Source organism: Coturnix japonica, chromosome 18 (genome assembly GCF_054131305.1).
Source record: "Coturnix japonica strain WE chromosome 18, WE-NBRP24, whole genome shotgun sequence".
Taxonomy (NCBI): domain Eukaryota; kingdom Metazoa; phylum Chordata; class Aves; order Galliformes; family Phasianidae; genus Coturnix; species Coturnix japonica.
Genome location: NC_140680.1, coordinates 7,296,991 through 7,310,520, shown reverse-complemented (window position 1 = coordinate 7,310,520; position 13,530 = coordinate 7,296,991). Strand labels below are relative to the sequence as shown.

At 34.7% G+C, this 13,530-nt stretch overlaps 1 protein-coding gene across 6 annotated transcripts in view; it reads left to right on the top strand.

Annotated features, from left to right (window-relative positions):
* The window catches only part of TENM2 (teneurin transmembrane protein 2), a 1,410,959-nt gene that overhangs the window by 416,463 nt on the left and 980,966 nt on the right, over nt 1–13,530 (top strand). For all 6 annotated transcript variants that reach the window (XM_085518796.1, XM_015875933.3, XM_015875927.3 and 3 more), the window contains one exon: nt 7,394–7,523. The gene's annotated coding sequence lies outside the window, so the exon portion shown is untranslated. The remainder of the gene's footprint in view (nt 1–7,393; nt 7,524–13,530) is intronic.

Genomic DNA, 13,530 nt, shown 5'->3' with positions numbered 1-13,530 from the left:
TGACACACGCTTTCTCTTGTAAAAATGCAACAATATCTTGAGTGGTGATTTCACTGTGGATCTTTGCTCTAACAAGAACCTGCTTGGGAATGAAAATCCCTTTGTACCTATCAAAAATTATCAGTAGCAGAGCCAGAAGCTGCCATTTGAGGAATGCTCTATATAACGAAGTGTAATAATGCAGATTTCCATTAGGAAAATTCAATGTGTACACATGTAAATTGCAAATATCATGTTTGTTTGTTTGGGTGAGAGATGTTAGAAGTTCTCTCTTAACTACAACCATGTCCTTATAAGTTTCATGAACATTGCTTTTCAAAACTAGCTGTGTTCTTTGCAAGCAAAATTGGATCTATTAACCAGTGTGTCTCTAAGTTGTTTGTTGTAACCTCTAAGTTCTTAATATTCAGAAAAATTATGGGCCTGTTCTGGGGATCAGATGTAGGTGAAGTATCATCTCCATTTGAAAGCAGACACAGACTTGCACTACAACAGAGAACTGAGTCATGAAGTGTACTATGCAATGCAGTTTTTCTTTTCCTCCCTACTATTTTAGGATCTGCTGACTGCAACAGTAACAACAAAAACAAATGCTTACTGGAATCATGTTATATGCCTTTTCTCCTTGTTAGGGCAAAATAATTTTTTCGCATTCATGATGCTGAGTACATTTTTGATTGTTAATTTCATGTATGTTGCATGGGGTTTTGCGGGAAATTTGGATTCAGGACATTGATCATGTGACATGTAGCACAACAGATGAGTACTTCCATCTGAAAACATCTATGGCAGTACAAAATCTGGCTTAAAGCTTAGGCAGACTTTCATATCCATTAAGTCATATAAGTAATAAACTATATGTAAGCTCAATTACGCACTGAGCATGTATATTACAACCATTAGATGAAGTAAAATTTTTCAGCATTAGAACAATGTGTATATTTCTTATTCCTTCTTCAAGATATCTTTTCACTTTCAAAAGCATTTTCACAGTTATTTCTTGTTGGCCAATAGCAGTCTGACTGATGCTTCTCAGTTATATTAATGTTGTTTTAAAACAGAGTGTAAGGGGTAGACAGAAGACTACTAAAATGAACTAAGAAAATCATTCTAATAAAATGAGAAATCAGCTTTTAGAAAAGGGCATAGGAGAACAGAAAGGTCTGGCAAATAACAGAATAAAAGCGATCTTAAATTTTTTTTATGAAACTGTGCAGCTTGTTCTTTTGAAGTAAGTGTCTCCAAGTGTCCTTTAAAATATCAGCAACTGCTAAAATGGAATACTGTCATTTTATCATAGTAACCATAGGTTTCCTGATTTCATAATTGTCTTGTCTAGGGAGCTCAAGTGTAGGGATTTTAGCAGTAGTTGTTCTTATCAATTTAATAATTCCCACAGATTGAGTACAGTAAATAACAAATTAAACAGTGCTCAGTAAGTCAATATTTAATTTAATATAGATTTTGAGAAACTAACATTTTGCATGCACATATTACTATAGTTCTTACTTTAATGAAAAAGTACATTTTATTTACAAAAGTGAAAGGGGTAAAATTTATAAAGTAATTCTTTCAGTGTTTCTTATCTTCAGCTTCACAGAGTATGAGTTAGATGTGTACTGACTGCAGGGAGCTCCAGGTATTTTTCTGAAGGTGGATCGGAATCTTCAGATCTGTCCAATTGGTAGCAGTTCCTAAGGATATTCAGATTCATAAAGCAAGTGTATGCATGTGTTTTTACACTGTAACTTCAGCATAATCTAAGCATGTTTAAGTACTCATCCATAGAGAAGGAAACTTAAGGTATACATAAATATAATTTAAAATTAAAAATAATTTAAAATTATTTTACAATTCATGGGACTAAACTGTCCACCAACTTGAATATTGTTAGGAAGTTTGTTTATAAACATATTGAACAAGTGTACCTCTTTCATCAGGCGGTTAAAGTATTTTTCATGGAAGTCTAATTAGACAATACTGTTTATACACATGCATACATGTGTATGTTACTTTGCTAATAGAAAGCCAAAGACAAGAGTGAATCAGGAACAATTGCCTTTTTTGATCTGCTTCTTTCTGTTGGGTTGTTTTGTGTTTTTTTCTCTTATTGTTGTTGTTCATTTTTTTCCAACTAAAAATTTCCAAACAATATTCCTCAATTATTTTTTGACTTGATAACTTCACTGAGCATTTTTCCAGATTTTTGAAAGAGTGAAAAGGAATATACATAGGTGTTTTCTATGGTGGTGTACATCCTGTTAATTAGAACTGGAGAAAACATTGTTACTACCCCTTACAATTTCCATAATTCTTTACTATTATTTCACAGACTCTAATTATTTCAGTGATTATGGTCCTTAGTGGGAGCATCATTTGAGTACTTCAAGAGAAAAAGGCAGCAATCAGTTGAGAGAAACCAAATCAAGTCAGCTAATGTGCTGACTTCCCATAGTAGTAAGACTTATGTGATCTGTCACAAAATTAGCTCTTATACAGGTATTAATCAGCTAGGTCTGGTCTGAACACAACCTGGTTGTAACCAAGGAAGCTGTTCCAATGCTGCTCCAATGGGTGAATTAGCACTCTAGGAAAAAAGGAGAAAGATTTCATGAGGAGTACTAGGAAAATTATAGTTCCACCTTTTCTGTACTTAAAAGGTACAGGTTTGTGATTCCAGGAAAACTTTGACCTCTGACTCCATGTACTATACAGAGACTGAAGTTAAACAAAACAAAAATCAAAACCAAGCAACCTACTCAGTTCTACGAGCTATTTAAATGTGCGAGCTATTTTCAATGAGCCATGTTAAATTCATGTATTGTGTTGAAATGTCATTCAAATGTGGATATTCCGATTCCTGGTACTTTTCTATTGCTTTACTAATTCTTTTGTAATGTATTGCCAATGCAGTTTTGGGTCTTCACTTCAGAAATCCAGAAGGGCTACCATAATCATATTTTTGTTTCACAGTTTTGGAAAGCTTTTATTCCTGTGACAATATGTAGGCTTTGAGTTGTTATTATTTCTTTAAGTTCTGTTATTACTTGAGACTTCTCAGATCTGGATCTATGTCTGTCTTCCAATCCCAGAAGTAGATTTAGAAGCTTTCCACAAATAACCTTAGGTTCCTTCATGTTAGGTCTAATATTATTCTTCAATGCTCCTAATGACTTCTGTGTTCACATGGTGGTTCATGGAAAAACTTATTTAATTCTGGTAGTTCAGAAGTTCTTAGCTGTCAAAACTACACTGTTATTTGTTTTTGTTCTCTGATGGAATGATAGAAAAGAGGATCAGCGTCAAATTTTACTCTCAGTTCCTTGGGCATAAATGTAGAATCATTTTAGTGATGCCAGTGCAATTATTCTTATGTTCATACCTAGGTAACTAACAATCTTAGTATTTTAGGGTTTGGATTTGCTATACTTCTTCTTAAAGAGGTAATTCATAATGTGCATGTTAAGATTACGTGTCTGTGAAATTGGATGGATACTTTTTGTTGTTGTTTTTTCCTAGTGGTTTTTACCAAAAAGGCTCAGAGCACAATAGTGTGAGCTGCTAATAACAGCTTGACTCGAATGATGGGATAAAGTGATTCCCTTGTTTTCTGGTACAGGCCTGTGGATGTCAGTAACTTTATCCATTCAAGTGCAAATATCTTGTGGCTTCTAGGCACAAAAGTAGTCTTCGTGCTGATATGAAATGGGGTGAACTGATAATGGGCTGGGAAGAGAAATCTGATTCTATGTGAGTGCCTTTGAATGCTGTCAATGAGCTCCTCTTTAAAGAGGGATGAGAATGGTGTAGCCAGTCATCAGTGTGTGCTGAGGCACTGCAAGTCTGGTTCTTTTCAGGCTGGCCAAGTGCATGTTCCTGGGAATGCAACAGCTACCTAAGGAACTTAAACTTAGTTCACCTTACAGCTGTGCCCACTGCCTTCCTGGTTTTCTGTGTGGAGATGCTACTTACATTGTGGGAGCACAAAGGCCTTGCGTTTAGCTTTCTGATCTCTGTATATATGTGAAATATCTGGGCTTCAATCCTATCTCGTTCATATGTTTTCAATTTAGGCAACAGTTGACACATAAATGTCAGTTTACATGCACATTCATAGGGTACTTCCAGGTGATTTTATCTATAACAGCTGAGAATACTCTTAAAAAAAAGCAGCTGCCCTGAAAGACAGGGAAAAAGCATAGCATGCCTGCCAAGAAGGGGAACACTACCCACTGACTTCCCATTTAGCTGAAATCGCATGCTTATTCTGCAGGAGTTCTACACTGCATGTTGCTGCAAAAGAGCAGTGTGAAGGTCTAAGATGATTTTCTAACCACAGAGAGGATGGATATGCTCTATGGGTGGGAGGAGGGAGTGATCTGGGAATTAAAGTAAAGAAGAAAAAGGGTAGGCACGGTGCTCTAATTAGCCTCGTCCTGATTCTACCAAGCTGTTAAATCTGAGCCATCTGCTGAATAATTTGAATCACCTCCTTGTTACTGGACTGAGTTGGGAAAAACAAACCAGTTCTTAGGAGTTTGCCTTCCTGTTTGTTTGTCTCATTTGTAGCTTGTTATTTCAGGATGCTGCTGGAGATAGGTTGCCAAAAATGTTCAGGCCAAAATTGTACCATTACCAGTTTTTTTACTGTTATGATGTATTAGGTCTTCTGTATTCCAGATTATCTCCATTTCAGAAAAGCTGAGGTTTCTTTTCAGCTCTTCCCGTCAGTGAGCCACACTTGCCTTCTTTAAGATTGCAGTGATGTACCATGATTACTTTGGGACTGAGGCCTCTGAACTGTCTCAAGAGTGTAGTCACTTATTACTTTTTATTAGAGGAGAAGGAGGTGCTTTCTCCTTTCAAAATCTCCGCTGTAGTGTGGACCCCAGACTCTGAAGGTTCACAAGTGAAGGCACTGTGGATTGAAAAGGTATATTTATATTGTGACAGATTCTTGCTTTCTCCTCCAGTGAGTATTCAGATGTTTGCAGCATATTGTGAAAGTACCTACTTCTGTGAAATCTCGAGGCTAGTAGCTAAATGAATTGCAATTGAAATAGGAGATGAGCATTTGTGCTTAAAGAAAAAACAAACAAAACAAAATACTTGAACCTATGATTCAGTGTTTAGATGGTTGTTGTGTTGGCCTGGCTAGCTGGACCTGGTAATTTGAAATTAAATTCTGTAAGTTGGCACAGATAAACTGTTATGCTTTTATGGAAATGAGAGCAACAAAAACAAGATGAAAAAAAGGAGTGTGACCAAATGACCTAGCTTTGTACAAGCACAGCATGAAGGCTCTTGCTTATTGCTGATGCAAAAAGGTATAGGTAATGGCTTTGACTGTACTGAAAAAGTGTGTTGCAGCTTAGAATTTGCTCCATCAAATAGCTTTATATTGCCTGCTCAAATAATACTCTTTTTATCTGTTGTTGTTTCCATGGAAATAAATAGAAGGCATTACTTTTGGAGCAGCCTAGAAAATATTTTTTTTCCCTATACACTGCCTTTTAAATAATTGGAGTTTTTTTTACTGTTGATGTTCTGAAGTGCAAACACTGAAGATTTTCTTTTTTAACATTGCAGTTACAGATTACACTTAACTTTACTTAAATCTACCTTGTGCTTTCATAAAAATGAGGCTTTCCTTTCCTAGTTGTTAGCTGATATTTTCTACTAAAATTCTGAAGAAGCAGACAAATCATATTTCTGTGAGCATTTTTAGTGGGTCGTCATGGCTGTTCTGCTTTATGTCATCCCCATAACTAACTACATGGTTTGACGCATGTTGTTTCTGTAAGGTGGATGTGATTTTCAAGGTATTTTTCTCTCATCATTTTGTATTGTCTATTTCTTGAGGATCTGTATATGAAATGGGGAGAAGAATGATATGCTGTGTGGAATTATGTTCATAAGGATGTCCTTTTTACCATATTTGTTACGTAAAAAAAAAAAAAAAAAAAAGTGCAAGTAAGCATTCAGGATAATTATAAAACAAAACTGCAGAGAAATACCTGCTTGTTTATCACATATTTTAATAACTGTGTGTGTGGGGTCAGTGATCCACTTGAGTACTGTTGGCTTGCACAACAAACAATGTCAGTATAAGACACTTCTCAGACACTACAGCAGGGCTTTTTTCCCCCATCATTTATAGATAAAAAAACTGGGGGACCAGATAAATACCTTACTGTTTATGCTTTTCTATCGTATATTTATCTTTCCTGTCTTATTAGGAGATGTAACCAGATGTGCTACTAACTTGTGTTGTTGTGAGTTTAAAAAAAAAAAAAAGTGTGCTTATTTGGGATGTTATATTCAAATTACACTTTAATCACAGTTATATTTTCAGTTGCATAACTTGTCAGTGTCATGGTTATGGAGTAAAAACAAATACAGAAAACAACCAGAGAACACTGATATAACGTGCATGTAAATTTAATAATTCAGTTCGATAAAACTGTTTTTATTGCATGAGTGTTGATGGCCTTAGTGTTTTTAATGCTCTTAATTTTGACTGAAGTCTGAAGTAATACTCTAGTATCAAGATGGGTATCATTAAGTACTTAGGGATAGGTACAGATGTACATGATCAACAGCCCATCTTAATGTCTTTAAAAACTGCATGATGTGTTTTCATAAATAAATAAATAAATAAATCTACTCTCAGTATGAATTTTGCCAAATTTGAACTTAAGTGATTAATTATTTGGCAAAATTCATATTGAGGTTGAAATTACAACTTGCACGTCCAATATGAAATCATAAGGATTCTTAAAGGCGAAATGTGTGATGCATCCCTTTGACTGCTTCTGTGACAGTGGGCATGTGTTAAACAGAGCATGGACACATGGACTTGGTGAATCCACACATCTGTGTTTTGTGGGAGAATAATTTGATGCTTGTTAGCTTCCTCCTTTAACGTTTTGCTGGAGAAAGTTTTTTTGCTCTTCTTTGGATGCTGTGAACAACTTGCAGAGCATGCTTTGTGTGTTGGTTCAAGCCTAAGACTTAGTGTCACAAAAGCCTTTTAAATTAAAAGTGTGGCCAAAAATGTTTGTACTTCTGAAGAATAGTCTGCAGTGGTACAGTAGATATCCAAAAAAAAATACATTCTTTTATGGATTTATGAGGCATGGTAGGTTAGAAGTAGAATACAGGGCACCTATCATAGAACACCAGGTGAGCATTGTAATGAATATCAGGGAGGACATATATTTCAACAGTTAGATGTGTTATCATCAGAAAGTGTACAAAACATTATTTTTCGTATGTTTTGTGTGACCCTAACTTTCTGTTTGTTCAAAAGAAGTCATGTTGCAAATGTGTTGCAAAAGTGTTTTTTTTTTCTTTTTTTTTCATTTTGGTGTTTCCTTGTCTTTTTATTTAGATGTAATCACTGTGAAGACAGACTGAGGGCAGAAGAAATTAAACCAATTGGGTGAATTAGCTCAGCAAGTGACAGCTCACAGGAGAATCTTTATCTACTCTTTCCACTGACTGTATGCACATAATTGCAGGTAAGTACACTGGCTACATTTTCTTCAATAGAACAATTATAATAGAAATTATAATTAAAGGGCTGATGTTATAGCCATGACTAGATATTTGGGTCAAACTTATGCATGTGCTAGCTTGAAGCCTGTTCTAAAAATGTATTTGATTAAATTTATATTTTATTGCATTCCTTCTTGGGTGTATGATTATGCAACCAAAATGAGTCAATTAATGTCAAAATAATTCTTAGAAAACCTGGTCATTTTTATTAATTATTTTATGGATTCTGGGCTATTATTTTCAGTTATTGTCCTCATGAATGTTAACGTGTATATCCCTATGTACAACTGTAAATTCTATGCTTGTAAATGCACATACATATTGCTTATGCATTGTTTTGGAAAACCTTTCAAGATCATAAATTTGTGGTATCAAAGACCTTGTGAAAAGTCATGGCGGGATTGAACACCTAATTGCTCTCCATGGCTACAGCAATCTGCTGTCAGTGTCCTGGTGCTGTTATTCACACAGTAAGAACTGAGACATCTGCTAGTCTTCATAAAATCCTATATCAGTTTTCATGGTAGTTGATTCCATAGGATCTTATATACCACTGCTGAAAACACAGACTGGGAGAGTAAGAGTATTGTTGATGCAGAATATCTGGATTAATGCTGGTTGAACACCACCACGTAGTGTGAAAGTTACTCAGCAGACTGTATAAATGTGTGGGTTTTTGGTAGCATCAGGTAGCACCCAAAAGCACAGATTAACTTTAGAATGCATAGCAATTGCATCCAGAGGTTTTTTTGAAAGTGTTTGATACGTTCCCTGATTTCTCTTGTGTTTATTTCTTCATTACAGAAGTCTGTGACAAAATTTGGAATAGTTATGAATTAATTAGAAAATTTCCATCATGAAGTGATTGAAAAGAAAAAAAAAACAAAACAACACATGTTGTGTTTCCATTTTTATAAAATTTGGTGTATTAAAATAATTGTGGTAATCCCCAAATCATAGTTGTCTCAATAATCTGGGTCTTAATTTCAAATTAGATCAGGAAATGAATGATTTATGCTTTTGCATATTTTAAGTATTTAGTTAAAATTGATTAAAAAAGGAAAAGAAATGTAGTTTTGTGCTGTTCTAGTTGTTTGCTTTTCTTAATATTCACCTGTTAATTATGAGGGTTTTGCTAACAACTGACATTTTGTATGTAATATTTTAACTTCATCTAATTTATGTGCTGTGATTTAACGTATCTTATTTGTCCTTTAAACATAAATGGAAAATGTAAAGTGAAGAAAAAGTACTGCAGAACTCACTGGATGAACTCAGTGATTTACTTTAAAAAAGTCGAATGTGTTGTTTGAAAGTACATTTTAAAAAAAAATTCCCGAGCCTGGTAAATTCTGTTACTGGTTTCTCTTAATTCTGTACATGTACTTCTATGAGAAAATGAATGCTTTCTTCTTGATCTGACTCTTTGTGTAGAAACTTCATTATGGGTTCCTGTAGCACTAGTTTCTGTTTTCCTGTATTCTCTTTGTGAATATTTAATATTTATGAAGAAGCTTGAGATTGTTTCCTTCAGAGATCAGCAAGGAGAAAAACAAAATGATTTTAGCAATACCGAACTAAGAAGGACAGTATGCAAAAGCTTCCCGAGTCTTTTTTGTAGCCATCAGAAATATCCTACGTGCTTTTGATACATGTACTTTTTTTTTTCTTTCTTTCTTTTTTTTTTTTTTTTTCTTTCTCAGAGTTCTTTGTTCTTCAGACCTTACTTATTATTTATTTCAGTACACTTATGTTAAGGGGATAGAGTTGGGGAAGTTGGCAGATAAGCTGTGGGGAGTGATCCGAAGGCCGGGCCACCTATTTTACTAAGCTAGCCTCTGACATCAGAGGCAGATGTTGGTGGGATGGCAATAGAGATAGAACCTTCCCACCAGCACTCTGACAAAACAGTATCTGATATGGAGGTATGTAAATAACAAAAATGTGGGAGTTTGACAGCAATAGTGCATCATCTCTGCTGCAGCAGATTTTTTTTGTGGGTGGAATACAGGCTCTTGTTCATTGTTGGTGAAAATGCATAGCTAATAGTGGTGACTGTGTTGAAAACAAGTGCTTTGAAATTGAGAATTTTCTCTATGGAATGATGCTGTTGTTCTCTTTGTATCTGTTGTAGTATCCATGGAAATATATTGCAGTCCTTACTTTAAAAGCCATCTGTGTACCTGGACAAGGGGGTCTAGGAATTATTTGTTTGTCTTACTGCCAACAGCGGTTGTATGAATCTTGTAATAGAGCACTTCTTACCAACACTAACACTAATTTTAAGACTTGTAGAAGAAACTAATTCTAAATTTAGTAAACATACTACAGCATTTTTAATTGAATAATATATTTAAAATTCCTAAGCAAAACTATGACATATGAAAAGTTTTTTAAAAAAGTGAGATGATATCTTTTATGTAGTTTCTCATAGATTTACATCACAAGTACAGCAGCATTTATAGCACTAGTCAACACCACTATCCAATTACCCAGTGGGTTTATCCGTTTTCTATTGTAAATGCATATTTATATCTTTTACCTTCTCAGAGGTAACTTCAACAGTGTTCCATGGGAACTTTTATTTCACTCTCTGACAAACATTGGAATAATTCAATAAAGAAGAAAGATTTTAAGATTGTTTCAGACTAAGGCATGAATAGCAAGAAGTTAGGAATTGTGATTATTTAGGTTCTTGTGTTAATTTTGCGAGACCAGCCAGCCCTGTTAGTAGAGATGGAGAACTATAACATCTAGATTTGGAGATGAGTGGGTGCCTAACTCCCACTGAATTCAGGTGAAAATTACATTCCTAACTAGCTTTCTAAGTATGGAAGAAAGTGATTTCCGCTGCATTTGGTGTCATTAGGGAGGAATGTCTGTCTGCTTTGCTGCAATTATTTTGCTTTTACTCTATCTTAGTAACAATACAACTCTGGCCATTGAGTTAATTTGTTGTCTATAAATGGTTTGGTACTTTGCACTTTTGGGGGAAAAAAAAAATCTTATAGAAGAAACCCTTTTGAGAAAGTATCATTGTGATTTGTAAGAAAAACAATTCACTAAGAAACATCACTACGTCTTGCTTGGATTGCTTGTAACTCAGCTATTACTCCAGAGTCCAACTTAGAATGCAAGGGAAGCAATGTACCTATATATTAATAAGGCCTTTCATTAAATCTTTACTTTTAAAAATAATTGGTTCTTTTAATCTATAATGGAACATGGTCTTACAGGCTGCCTGTGATTAAAATTAAACCTTATTTGTCTTCTAATATGGTGTTATGTTCATCTGTAATTGAGTAGGGATCGATGCCAGCCCTGTGATGGGCAGTAAGCTTATCCAACATGACGGAGATAGATTTCAGGGAAGACAGACTTTGCTGTTTCTATGTACAAGTGGGATGAGTAGACCATATCAGCAACATTTAATTATTTTGTAGGTAATTATTCATTTGAGAGACACAAGTTTCAAAGCAGTATTGGAGTAGAAAGAAGACCAATACAATTAACATTTGGCTAAGTACACTGTTTGCGCTCATAGCTGGAAAGTCATGATGAGCTTTTCATTACGTTTGCACAGAGGAATGTTTTATTTAATAATGAATTTTAGTTTTAGCTTACAAACTAATCTTTAGTATAACAGTACCAACAAGGAAGGGAAAACCAGCCAATATGCACATGTACGTAAATGCTGGGGAGAAACCAAATCACAGATTGCTCATGTGCATTCTCTAAGGATTTTTTTTTTTGTCTATTTTCAAAGATTGTATATTCTTGTAGCATCACATAGCCAGTTTAGTTGGAGCAGACCTCTGGAGATCCGGCAGTATAACCCCCTGATCAAAGTAGGTCTAGGCAGACCAGATTGCTCAGGACTTATCCAGCTGAGTCTTGAACACATAATGGAAATTGCATAACATCACTGGGCAGTCTGATCTAATATTGACAATACTAGTGGTAAAAACACTACCTACACTGGACTCATGTAAGCCAATATATTTTATTGTGGAGTCTAGGACTGGACAATGTATTCAGACCAGGCATGTTCTAACCAGTAACTTGCTAAAAGCCTTACAAATTCAAGGTATCCTACATCCACTTTCTTCACTCTAATTCTCATTTTAAAACAGCAACATGACACTGAACAAACCATTCTAGAGGATTATTGTATTTTGCTGAGTTCAAGTCACATCACCTTTGGCAGCTTTTTCCCCAAGTTACTGGAGTAATGCAGTAAAAACTTCCTCAGACATGTGCTGTAATAGATTATCTGTTGCTGCATGGATTCTGGTCATGCATTTTTACTTATTCATGCAGTTTCCATAACATCCAAGTTCTAAGTTACTTATAATTTACACAGATAAATTACACACAGCTGCGGCTTCTAAAGTCTTACAGTTTGGGTCAGTATTTTGCAGTTGTCTGGAAGTTTGTCATTCCATTTCTAAATCATTTCTCCCATTTCTTTTATCTTTTGCTTAGAGTAAGGAAAGTTTAACAAAGTTTAACAGTGCAGATGGTGAAACTCGTAGTTAGCATAGAAACATCATATGAATTTAAGAGCTGGAGTACTTTAGTCAAGCTATATTATTTGATAAGATAAAGGAACTGCTGAGGCTTTCAAAAAGGAGTAATTAATTCTTTAGGAACTTTTAAGCTTCTTATAGTATATCTACATTTTGCTTTAAAACAATGAAATTTTCCGAAATGCCACAAGTATCTTAAAGGAGATTGTAGGGAGAGAAGGTTTGATTATCGATTAATTCACAAAAAATAATCAATTGACATCTGTCAAAAAACCTCAAGTTCTTCTAGGAATTTTAATCAGAAATGCACATGAAGTTGCACTACATCTTACTGCTATTTAATTTCCTGAGGATAATGCTCAAATTTTGTCCTGAAGTAACTTCTCTTAGTAAATAAATGACCAAATGCACAGTTGAATACTCCAGAACTGTTAGGGCTCCTCAAGTAGACAACAGGTTTCATTATTTTGTATTGTTTGTGTACTTGTTAAAACCTAGAATAGTGTATACCTTGAAATGATAGTGTGTCTCTGAAAACATTAATTATCATCATTGTCATAGTGGAAATGAATAAAAATAAAAGCACCATGACTATTTGTCGTGACTTAAAAACAACGTATGATTTGTTTTTGTTTTTTCCATTTCCCAAACAGCTGTATTGCCTTTGGCAGTGCCAGTGGCTCTGTTAGTTGTTTACGAGCCAGGATCTGGGAGTGGGAGTTTGGACATACTTTTAGCAACAAATGCCTTTAAGATAGTCAAGAAAATCATGGAGCACCAAAGCACAAAATAAAGATGATGATTTTTAATTAGAAGAGTTGAGGGAATGTCAGCTGGTGTTCTTTATTTGGTTTGTTTTTTTTCATTCTTCAGCATCCAGAGAGTGCTGGTAGATTTGTCTAAGCAATAAATCATTTGAAATCATTCCATACCAAATCATAAACTTTCAGCATGTCATACGTTTGCCTATTGTGATATGTTGAGCTAACAACCATCTTTTTGTTATAAACTGTAATAAAAACCTAAGATATTTCTTAAGGCTTCTTTTAATACCAAATGTCTTATCCATACTTTAATAATGTAATCATCTACAGGATGTGGAGCTGTAGATCCTATATTCACAACTGAAGCAACAAGGAATATATTATAACGTGTGTGATTAGGTAAAGGTGATAATACAGATTGAGAGAGTTTGTCTGATGAATATTCTTATACTACAAAATCAACAGTAAAGATTTAGAGAGAATATTAAAGCAGAGAAGAATGAATGACGTTCTCACACAAAACAAATGCTTAATTAAACAAGGAAGCACAGTATGTGTTACTTGCACATTGAGTGCAAAGAAATGTACCCATAGATAATGAACTTCAGGTATGAAATCAGGTAATTTAGACCTTAATTGCTATATTGGAAACCTAAAAAACATGTCAGTCCTTACTA